Here is a 12,130-nt window from a genome sequence, read left to right on the forward strand (position 1 = left end):
TAGATCCTTCTCCTATTTAGCACCTAAACTCTGGAACAGTCTTCCTAACATTGTCCGGTAAAAGTTTAGACCCTGAATATAAGATAACCCCATTTTTTCAGATGTATTTTCAAGAAAAAAAACATTGTCTTATTTTCGGGAACAATACGATAATTTTATATATAAAGGTTAATGTGCCTTTATAAGGTAGTTGGTGTTACAGGTGTTTGGCGGCCGTACACCACTTACATTACTTACCCACCCTTTGTAAAATAGATAAATCACTTAGTTCAGTTGGACAATAGATGCTACATGCTGTTTTTAAAAATTCTGGAAAAATGAGAATGCATTCAAAAGCGATGTAATACCCACTTATAGATAGTGGCTCCCTGATGCCCGCAAGTTATAGGTCTATAGACAGAGTAAGTTTAAAAGCCAAGGTGAAAAGCAAGCGTGCATTCATAAGCATGCCACCTCCCTTTACAGTTATGAATGAATGAATGAATGAATGAATGAGGCATTTATATAGTGCTTTCATATGTACCACTGTACACCCAAAGCGCTTTACAATCATATCAGGGAATCTCTCCTCAACCACCAGCAGTTATCCAGCTTTTGGCAAGGAGCAACAGCTCATTTGTATTTAAAGATACACACAAAACCGCATGTTTTTGCCGTGGCGTAAGTGTTCCTGCATTGTCAGTGTCCACACTGCTTATTTGGATCCAGATGAGCCAGAGGAAGTAGCAGCAGGTGTTGCAGGGCCGTTCTGAACATGGGGAAACGGGATGGTGCAATATGCACCCTTAAAATTATGGAAAGTCCGTACTACAGTCCGTAGCCTTTGTGTGTGCTTTCCGTAGAGCAAGAAATTTAACATAGGTAATGTTGGGGTGGGGGAGCACGCTATATCAAACGACCAATCAAAATTTGACTTTGTTTAACAGACTGTCCTTAACTAAAATATTGCTATTTTAGCTTAATATTCACTCTAGGAAGAAAATGCAATTGGCAAATGTGAATTTTAAATAGCATATTTTATCATTAAAATACCTATAAAATTCATGGTGATCTGAGGGGGGCGTCGTAGTAAAATGTGAAGTTTTATGTACATGTTGCTCACATATTACTGTAGCCCTGTTTGTGCTGAATACAGTGTAATCAGACTTTAGCCATTAATATGTTTTTAAGCAACTGAAAAAAGCACAAATGTCAGGGCATGCCAAATCTTCTTCAGGGCCCCAAAATGCCCTTAGGACCCAGAGGGTTAAGTTCATGCCTTTCACTCCTTAGTTGTCGGGTATTGTTTGTAGCTACGCTTTGGTTGTGGATTCTTATCTCTCTGTTTGGATCATATTGTGGATTTATTAAATACTATTTGGATTTATCTTGCATGGATTGCCTCAGGTCATTTGCGTTTGAATAGTGCTTGCTCTCCTTGGGCATGTTCACTTTAGCACTTGTTGGAGAATTTTCCTTGATTCATGTCTAAGTATGATGTAATGAAAATGACAAGCATGACAAAATGGGTCTGAGAAAGGATGAGAGAATGGAAAATAACCAGCTTGCATCAGCAATGCAAAGTGTCAAAAATACTGTATGAAACAGAGCACCATTGTGTGAGATTTGACCAATAGGGAAGACATGTCTAACTGTGCCAAGGTCACCAGGCGTGACAGAGGGGAAGAGATAGATTTGAGGGTGCCCATTGGGCACCTAGCGATAAGAAAAAGTATAAGACATGAACACTGGCCATTGTAACTTTAGATGTCCGGATGGCCAGCCGGCTTCTCACTTTGTTGCTTGTCAATAAAGTTAATTCTTCTGACCTGGAACCTCGACTCTGAGAAACTACTTTGAGACCTGAACCAAAAAGAACTATGAATTCGCCACAACATAATTGGCGAGCCGAGCCAGGAGGGACAAGGGGTCGAGGAGTGACCACGGTGGGCGTGCTGGCAGAGGCCTCACAAAACAAAGGTGCACCAAAAAATAAGGTAAGCAAATTTTGCTTATATTTGTTTTGTGCTGCCCCTGGTAAGCTAGCGCCTGGTTGGTGACTGCCTTAAACAAAAGACCCCACCAAAAAGAATCTAAAACTAATAAAAGAAGGGAGGAAAAAGGAGGGTAGGTTCCAGGTTTTGAGAAAAAAGTGCATGCAGTATCTGTTTGTCTGTCCATACGCAGGAGATGCGTATTCCATTCGCATGAGGTGCATTGTACACGTGTGCGTCACGGTATTTTATGTGAAAAGTGCGTTTGCAAGATTATATGTTGTATTGTCCCTAAAACGCAGGAAAGGTGCGTTATAACGTGAGAGGCACGTTATTTGTGTACGTGAGAGGCGCGTACCCTCAACGCAGTAGACGCGTTGCACGTGAGAGGCACGTGATTTGTCTGTCTTATATGTTTGTAAGTGTGCGTGCAACGCCCTACGTGAAAAGTGCGTTTGAAATGATAAGCACGTGATCTGTTAGTTTGATCTGTTTTTGTTTAGTTGTCTAAAGTGATTTCTCGTCTTAAAATAGGAGGAGAGAAATCTATAGTCTGATCTGTTTTTGTCAAAGTTTGTCTAAAGTGATTTTCATCTTAAGTAGAAGGAGAAAAATCTGTAGTCTGATCTGTTTTTTGTTTGTTTATCTAAGTGATTTTTCGTCTTAAATAGGAGGAGAGAAATCGTTTTGGAGAAAATTAGCATTGATAATAATAATGATATATACAATAAAATATAATTTGTTTTTTTTCTAAAAACCCAAAGTGCTAGAAATTAGAAGTTAGAAAATTATATAGCCGTGTTTGAGCAGAATTGATAGAAAGGACGGAGACGCAGAGACAAAGTGTTTTTAACTGAGCTCTGTGCTCTGCATGAAATTACATTTGAGCCACTGTCCCGAAATTGTTATAAAGTATAAAACCTTGGCACCGCTCAGTGAGAAAAAAAGGGAGTGAGAAAGCTGAGACAGACAAAGGCACATAAAATAAAATTTAATTTATTGAATTAGTGTTATTAAATGTTGAATGGATGATAAAACAGAAATTGATGAGAGGAAAATGAAAAAAAACAAGGTATCAAGGAACAAAGAATATTCCACGAAATTGGCTTTGTCGGCTGTTTGGCCATTCTCCGAACTGTAATCGATGTGATCCGAATAGGGAAACACAGCCCATATTGTCAAAAGTTTGATTGATTGACTTTGTCTTTTCATTTGTTACAAGAAAAATAGGGAAATAAGTGTGTGAGGCTTTGAAGTGGGTGTGAGAGTGGTTTTGCGTGTGAGGGCAGCTCTGTGTGTGTGTGTGTGACTGAGTGTGTGTGCTTCAGAGCGACTCTGCGTGGGTGTGAGTGACTCTATGCACGGCTGTGTGACAAGTGTGTATGAAATCCCGGGTGTATGAGTGTACGTGTGTCAGAGTGGCACTGCGTGTGTGTGAGTGGCTCTGTGCGCGGCTGTATGTATGAGTGTAGGCCTACATTATAGCAGACTGAAAGCGTTTGCATTGAGATAAAGAAATAAGGAGAGAGAAAAGTGACAAGAGTTTTTTCACCTTTTGACACCTGAAGAAAAGTACACATGTGGTCTAGAGTGAGAGATAATTACGAGGCTAGATTGCGGAAAGAAGAATGATTTTCAAGAGGCATTAAAAACTAACCAAAGGTATTAAGAATCACTTCTGGTTAGAATAGATAAACTCAGAGATAGGAGTTAACAGACCAAGGGAAGGATGAGCTTTTGAAAAAATTGACAAGAATAACAAACTTGAACCAGGTTGAACCAGAGTGGCTCTTAGGGGATTGACGTGATGTGATAAAAACAGATAACTCTTGAAGCTCAGAGACCACACTTGAACAGATTTGACCTTTCCATAACTACCCTTTTGGATTCATTGCTGACAAAATCAGAAATAAAGCTAAATCCATTGTACATCCCATACCTGAAAAGAAATGCCTGGTACACTTGGCCTGAGGGTTTTGGAGGAGCCATGATTTTGAGGAACATGTATATGGTAGTGAGCTCAAGGCCAGAAAAATGGGAAAATGACACAATTGTTAAAGTCGGACAGGGAGGGGAAATCAGACTAGCACAGGTAGATAATTGGACACTGGAAAAACTGGTGGGAGTGGTAGTGTTGAGGAGCAACACCGACCATACCAGTCATAAATACCTGAGAAAGACTAATCAGATATCTTAAGAAATGTCTGACCATCTTGCTGAAAACTAGTTAAGAATAGATGCAAGCTGGGGTTAGTAAGGAATACTAAAAAGGAGTGAAACACACTGATAATAATTAAGATTATAATAGCATCAACACCTGTAGAGATACCAAGATCAAAATATTAAATTTGCAGAGATACTATAGGACAACCCTCCAAAAATGGAGAAAGAAGCCTAAAAACAAAATGACCAGCTGAGGGAACATTAGATGTGGCTATGTGCAGAAACACTGAAACATTAGTAAAAAATAAATAAATAAAAAGGTATTCAAAACAGTTTACTAAGAGATCAAGTAAGATTGGTGAAATCTGCTAATCCAGTCAGAATTAAAAGTAGACTAATTGCACAAATACCAGGAAAACACCAATAAAAATAATTGATAAGAAATTAACCTGAAAGAAAATATGAAAATTGCTTAAATGTTAGTTGACCGGTCTATGGGGGAATTAAATTAATAAGCAGGTCTAACAGGGATTGATATGGAGGATTGCGCAAACTGGTGGCCATCAAAAACACTGGAGTTTTCTATTTAGTATAAGTGGTTTGTGTAGTTCCGAGAGGAAAATCAAATAATTGATAAAAAGGGTTATAGAAATATCTGACATTTAGAGATAAAATATTTATATAGAGAGAGACATGCTAGATGTGGGTATGACTGACCTGTTATATAAAGACGTAGCCTATGATGTTTGAATCTTGTTGTCCCTGGGAGACAGTTTTAAATTTGATCCATTGCAGAAATTGAGATCTTTGGATTGTGTTACTTAAAATAACTTGTGCATTGTGTTGAATGAGCAGGATTGGGTGACCAAGCTAAACAGACATTTTTAACAGCCATACTGTATTATACACATTTCACAGTAATGAGACTCATTGATTTAATCCTAAAATGCTTGAGAGAGTAGGGATCGATATAACGAATGATGAAAATACTATATATGTGACTGAAAATAAGGCAACTCAGACAGACTGAAAGGCTGCTATTTTCTGCATTCTGCAAAGAAGAACTTGCTTTATTAATATTGCATGGGGAAACTGCTGTTATCAACCAGATGATACTTCTGAAATTTAGGGACAATTGAAAGAGATGGTTGAAGAATTTTTAAAGGATGAATTTGATTCATGCGGATCTCTGAGTGTTCAATTTCCAGATGACACCAGACAGCTTTTGGGACGGCTGCCTCAACATAAACAACAGCAACTGGACTGTGCAACAAGTGAGACCAAGAAACATAAGGACACGGCTGCAGAGAAAAGAAGAGGCGATTGGTTGGTGGGCCTTCATCCACCCTGAAAGAGGAAGCTGAAACTTCTGAGGTGCTGGTATGGACAAAGACTGTGTTGATGCAGAAACAACCAAAAAAACATCCTGCCATCATGCAAAATTGCCTCCTCCGTGGCTTGGCCAAAAGCCAGACTGAGGAGAGGCAGAGAGACAACAGCATCCAGAGTCAAACCACTATGTCCAAACACCAGACACCAGACCAGATGACACCAGACCCTTGAATGCCAACAAAGACTGACAGATCAACAGAGATCAAATGCATCAGATGAGGAGGGAAACACTCAGACAGCAGCTCAACCAGTTCAACTGATCGCTGGTCCAAGCAGAAGGGCTTCATCCTTTACTGAGTGTGCACAGGTGATGGGTTTTCAAATGATCACTACAGAGACCGCTTCAAATTTTATTGATTGGCCATATTAATTGTATTTTGATTATTCACTGGTCCAACAGCAGTCTCTATATTCTGTGAAGCTGACACTCTCTATTTGCTTTCTTTCAAATAGACATTAGTCCAGCTGTAAGCATTAAAAAAATGGGAGGGGAAGTGTTTGCATGACTCAATAACTAACTACAACTGACACTGGACTTAGCATAGTGAGGGACTACTGCATTAACAAACTAGGGGTAAATGCATAATTAGATAATTGATGATGTTGTCCACTGAACAGAGAGCTTTTGGGCTCTGCCTTCAAGACAGAGATGATAAGATTGAGTGATACTGAGCTCTATATCAGGAAAAAAGAGGACATAATATGTTCAACAACAAAAAATATGGATGATAAAGCTATGGTGCTGGTCACTCCATCTTGGTCAATAGTTGATTTTTTTTTAGGTTTAGAAATAAAAATAGTAACTACACAAATTACAAACACGTGATATCAAAAATGCTGTCATTACCAGGGATTGCATGGTGTTAATATTGTTGGTCATGAATTCGAGATTATGCTAACATCTCCAGTCATTTAAAAGAACATCTCATAAGCAACAGAGGAAAATATTTTGAAGAGAAATTTAATTAACAGATGAATGACAAATCAGATAAGAGAAATTGATAATGGTTCTTTCAAACGACAGCATGTCCAGACCTACCAGAAATTTTTATCTATTAGATATTGAAAAATTTGGGGTTTATGACAGCAGTGTTTTAACACAATCAAATGGCAACTGATATCGACCTGCTGTGTTATTCTAAACATTTAGACACTGTCATGGGGAATGACACATTGCCTACATTCAGTAGCTTTTGTCATCAGAGTTGTGTTACCAATTTACAATGCGCACCTTGAAATTTAGAATAGATAATTGAATATAAAATTAAGTCTATATCATTAGTCAAGAAGGCATAAGCAAAACCCTCAACTTCAGACTATTGGACAAATGAGGTATTAAAAGAAAAATAATTACACTAGCAACCCTTTTTACTATTTTAATTTAAGATGCGCATGGTTTTGACCATTGCGCAAGGGGGGAGATTATTAGAAAAATAAAATTAGAAAAATAAAAAAGACAAAGATTCACAAAATAATGTCAGAAAAGGAACAGCAACTCCAATAGGCTCTATCTCAGTTCCAGGAGGACCCTTCAAACATCTAGTGATGGATTATGTGGACATGATAAAATCAGTAAGAGGAAAAAGATACAGATACAGTTTTCATAGATTTAGCAGATGGGTCGAAGCAGAACCCTCATCAGACCAAGGAGCAGAAACTGATAAAAAATTTAACCAAAGAAGTCATCCCAAGATTTGGCATACCATCTCAGATTAGCTCTGACAATCAACAGAACAATTAAGACTAAGCAATGGATGCCTTAGGCCATTAGCTAAAATACACCAGCAAAATGACATGGCAAAACAGACAAGCTCTGAATTGGCTACTGGCAGAAAAAGGAGGGGTATGTGTGATGTTTGGAATTGACTGTTGCACCTTTATTCCGAATAATACAGCCTCTGATGGAGTTTTTACTAGGGCCATGAAGAAGCTGAAGGATCTGAGACAAGAAGTTGCTGAAAATGCGGGGAGAGACAGACACGGTGGATACTGGTTTGACTCTATATTTGGGTCTTGGAAAGAATGGTTCATTAAGGTGGGAATAATAATATCTGTGGCTGTTGTCATTTTTCTTTTGTGTTTTGTGTTTTCTTTTCTGCTGTGTTGTGCCTTTTCTAAGATCCATGCTAGCCAACGTGGCCGCCAAACAGATGATTAATGTGTCAGTCAAACCATCTGGAGTTGACATCGGGTGCACAAACACAAGAGTGCACCAAATTGGGCCAGGACTGGACGAGCTAGATGACTTCCTGTAAGGAGTTCTGGTGAAGGAGTAAGGAATGGGGTACCTTGTTACTTTTGATTTCTGACAGTTTGATTCTGTTTTTGATAGAGAGGGAGGTAGTAACACTGTGTATTTTATTTTTGGGGTAAAATTAGACAGATCATTAGAACATGAATAGAGTAGGGAGTTAGTTAGAGGGCTTTTAATTGTTTCTTTGATTTTTTATAAAGGACCCCTTCCTGAGTGTTTTCTTTTTTACACTTATAATATTTTTACATATAATCACACTAACAGTCACAAACATGAATATGTGAATGAGAGGGGACGATACAAGGTTTGAAGCAGGTCATTGCCCGTGGTACGAGGTAATGCAACCAGATATAAAGGGAAAAGATAAGAATGTTTTTTACTATTTTTATCACTTACTAATCATTTTACTCTTATAACAGAGTTCTTTTAATATTTTAAAGCTTTTATAATCAAAAGTAAAGTTCGTGCATCAGACTACTGGTAGATGTTTCCATGGGGTAAACAGAGAAATTAATTACAAGCGCAGTCACCAATTGCCGGACCAGCAAGGGCAGACTCAACTGGTGGTTTAAAAGCCCGCTGTCTGCTCCAACACCAGATAGTGCCCAGGGCACATCTGGCAACGATGGAGCAACCCAGATAGAACTCCAGGCCACCGGAAGCGCCTGTGCAGTTCCTCTGGCACCGTGGGACAATCGTAACTTCAAGTCTGTACACTGAGATATGTTGATTATGCTGAAACCAATCTTAAATTTAAGTCTATACACTGAGATATGTTGATCATGCTGAAAAATCAAATGTTTGAAGTAATCTATCCCTTCAAGATTGATGATAGAAAAGGAAGGTGGGATCTTTTACTCCACCCTAGTCAAGTGGGGGCGGAGATGTTTGGTCTCACTATTCCTCCAGGGTGTACCTTCGTGAGTGGGCTTATTGATAAGAGAGATGGATGGTCCATATTGGCCATGATTGAAAGATAATGGAGAGAGGCCTGATCATGAAGATACATTCTGGGACAGAAATGAAGGTGGGACTAGGATTAGTCCCAAAGGGGGGATATGTTGGAGAATTTTCCTTGATTCATGTCTAAGTATGATGTAATGAAAATGACAAGCATGACAAAATGGGTCTGAGAAAGGATGAGAGAATGGAAAATAACCAGCTTGCATCAGCAATGCAAAGTGTCAAAAATACTGTATGAAACAGAGCACCATTGTGTGAGATTTGACCAATAGGGAAGACATGTCTAACTGTGCCAAGGTCACCAGGCGTGACAGAGGGGAAGAGATAGATTTGAGGGTGCCCATTGGGCACCTAGCGATAAGAAAAAGTATAAGACATGAACACTGGCCATTGTAACTTTAGATGTCCGGATGGCCAGCCGGCTTCTCACTTTGTTGCTTGTCAATAAAGTTAATTCTTCTGACCTGGAACCTCGACTCTGAGAAACTACTTTGAGACCTGAACCAAAAAGAACTATGAATTCGCCACAACACACTTAATGAGCTGAACTGAGAACAACTGACATCTCTCTATTTATATACAGATTACATAAACAGAGAATGTTTGTTTTTATATAAATTACTTCATTTAAAAGAAGAGAATTCAAGCTTTAAAAAGACATATCTCTCGTGCCTGTGTAACTGAGTATTCGCTGAGTTACAGTTCATTTTCGGACGTGTTTCAGAATGAACGACTTCACTGACAGAGAGAAGGCAGAACTCGCATCATGTTTATTTTAGAACAACATGAGGGTGAGGAATTACTGACAGAATTTACATTTTTGGGTGAACTAACCCTTTAAATCTGCTAAAATTACTTTAAAGGTGCAGTGTGTGATTTTTATCAGCATCTAGTGGTGAGGTTGTGAATTACAACCAACAGAAGTTACGGTGGCTGACAGGAAAATATGTCGTCTGAGACAGCAGAGAGCAGCCGGTTAAGATATTAGTTTAGGGCTACTGTAGAAACATGTCGGCACATTTCAATGTAAGAGGAACCCACGGTGTATGTAGATAGAAATGGCTCATTCTAAGGTAATAAAACACAACGGTTCATTAAGTAAGGTCTTTTATACACCACTGAATACATAGTTATGTATATGATATTGCATTTCTGTCAACAGATCCTCCTAAATATTACACAATGCACCTTTAAAAGATCAAATAATTGCTTTGAGTTTTGTTAACAATCAAAATGTTATACACAATGTGTCAATGCTGTTTGATCAGTTTAGATCAATGTGAATGGATTCATGACACTGTTAAATCTATATATGTCAGTATTTTATGAAGTAGAATTTACTAACCATGAATAATGACGGTGAAGATGTGTCTTGTTCCTCCACTGAACTTGAACTGTCTTGAGCAGAAGTTGCTTTGAAACTCCTTTCAGTTCTGTGTTTTCATAAAGGACTGTGTGGGGGAAGTTTTCTTCAGAACTTAAACCTGTTATAACCTGCTGCTTTCCCAGAAAACTAATAGAGCCAGTTTTTCAAAAGGACACGTGACATGAGAGTGAAACTTTGTAGAGAATCACTGTCTGTTGTCAAAAGACCCACATGACATATCTGAAATTACAGGTAAAAAGAGACAAACAACACTGCAAAGACAGGCAGCACTGAAATACTGTATATAGTTCAGAGACAGACAGACAGGTAAATAGACAGACAGCACTGATATATATAGTTAGGAGAGGTAAATAGGGTAACTGTCACACACACACACATGGGCATTATGAGGTGTGTTGGACATCGGCTGCGTCTGGATGAAACCGATCGGAGAGAGTTGTGCAGGCAGGGAAGAGCTGAAAACTGAGACGTGAAGTCGGACACTTTCTGCTTCCCGTAGTGTTTGCATACTTTACCACAGCTGAAGTGAAATGAATGCAATATTTGTCAAATACACAGATGTTTCAGATACGTTTCCATTTAATACTTTATGTACTGCTTAATACAGCGTCTGTTTGTACAAGAATAAAGTTCAACATTAGCCTATACTATTTAAATACCAATGTAGTGGGGTCTACCTTTCTTTATCAGTTTTGTTTTGATAAACATGACGCAATATAAGATCACGACTACAGCAAAAGAGACCTGTCATTCTGTTCAGCTGTGCACACCTCATCATCTTCATGCCTTTCACTCCTTAGTTGTCGGGTATTGTTTGTGGCTATGCTTTGGTTGTGAATGCTAAATTTCTCTGTTCGCATCATACTGTGTATTTATTAAATACTATTTGGATTTATCTTCGTCTTCCTCATCATACGTGTGCTTTGTGCAACCAGAGACGTGACAGTAACACTTTAGTATGGGGGACACATATTCACTATTAACTGTGACTTTTGCCTCAACAGACTCCTAATTTACTGTGTATTATTAGTTGTTTAATAAGGTAGTTGTTGTATCATCTAAATTTAGGTATGAGGTAGGATTAAGGGATGTAGAATATGATCATGCAGAATAAGGCATTAATATGTGCTTTATAAGTTTTAATAAACAGCCAAACTGCTAGTAATATGCTTGCTAACTAGTTAAAAGTGAGAATTGAACCCTAAAGTAAAGTGTTACTGTGAATAGATGTGTAAAACTCAAAATAAACCATACATTAAAGAAGTAAAATATAAAACACTGTCTTTGTTCTCATTTCTCATCAATTCACACTAATACAGAGAAACTTTGAACTTAAGTAACCATCATTTTACATATTTATGTATAAATGAAATACAGAAAGAGAAGAGCATGGACCTAAAATGGCGCAGTTACACAGATCAGCACGTGTGAGCATACAGCACATGTGTTAAAGCTAATACTCAATTAGGCTAATATATTTGTACACAGAACATGACAAATCCAAATGAACACACACCTTGCACTATTTTATTCATACAATTTTAATCCCTCATTTCTTTGATCAGACCTCTCACTTACCATTCTTTGCTTTTGCTCTTCTTAAAAAAACATTGAGATGATCTTAGGTGGACTTCCTTATTTGAGAATTATAATTTGAAGTTCTGTGTTGTTTCAGATTCATCTTAGAGAGATAAGAGGCCATAACGCGCTATCTGGCAAAGTGTCTGCTTCCGATCGCCACAGTCGGGAAACCAGGTTTAGTGCTCCTGATGAATACTATAGACAAACGGTACAACATTCCCTCTGTGTCCTATATTTCCCACACTGCTTTCCCTAAATGTACGAGCATACTTACGATGGTGTCATGTTGGAACTGAGAGATGCCAAACATTTTGCACACATGGGGATTGAGAGAGGAAAAACATACAAATAAACATTCAACTGGCCACAAATAGAAAAGGAAATAAAAGAAAGTGTACAGACGTCGATAGAGCGGTT

General features: G+C 38.3%; 1 protein-coding gene and 1 long non-coding RNA gene across 2 annotated transcripts in view; one reads left to right on the plus strand and one right to left on the minus strand.

The window, feature by feature from the left end:
- Positions 1–10,198, minus strand: part of LOC311081534 (NACHT, LRR and PYD domains-containing protein 3-like) — a 161,951-nt gene extending 151,753 nt beyond the window's left edge. The window contains exon 1 of the mRNA XM_084112079.1: positions 10,091–10,198. The gene's annotated coding sequence lies outside the window, so the exon portion shown is untranslated. The remainder of the gene's footprint in view (positions 1–10,090) is intronic.
- On the plus strand, positions 1,451–4,773 carry LOC311081585. Its single transcript, XR_014605936.1, has 3 exons — positions 1,451–2,470; positions 2,595–3,045; positions 3,133–4,773. It is a non-coding gene; the product is annotated as an uncharacterized lncRNA (long non-coding RNA).
- Positions 10,199–12,130: the final 1,932 nt, after the last annotated feature.

The sequence above is a fragment of the Abramis brama genome (genome assembly GCF_963993115.1).
Source record: "Abramis brama genome assembly, chromosome: 4".
In the NCBI taxonomy this organism is placed as follows: domain Eukaryota; kingdom Metazoa; phylum Chordata; class Actinopteri; order Cypriniformes; family Leuciscidae; genus Abramis; species Abramis brama.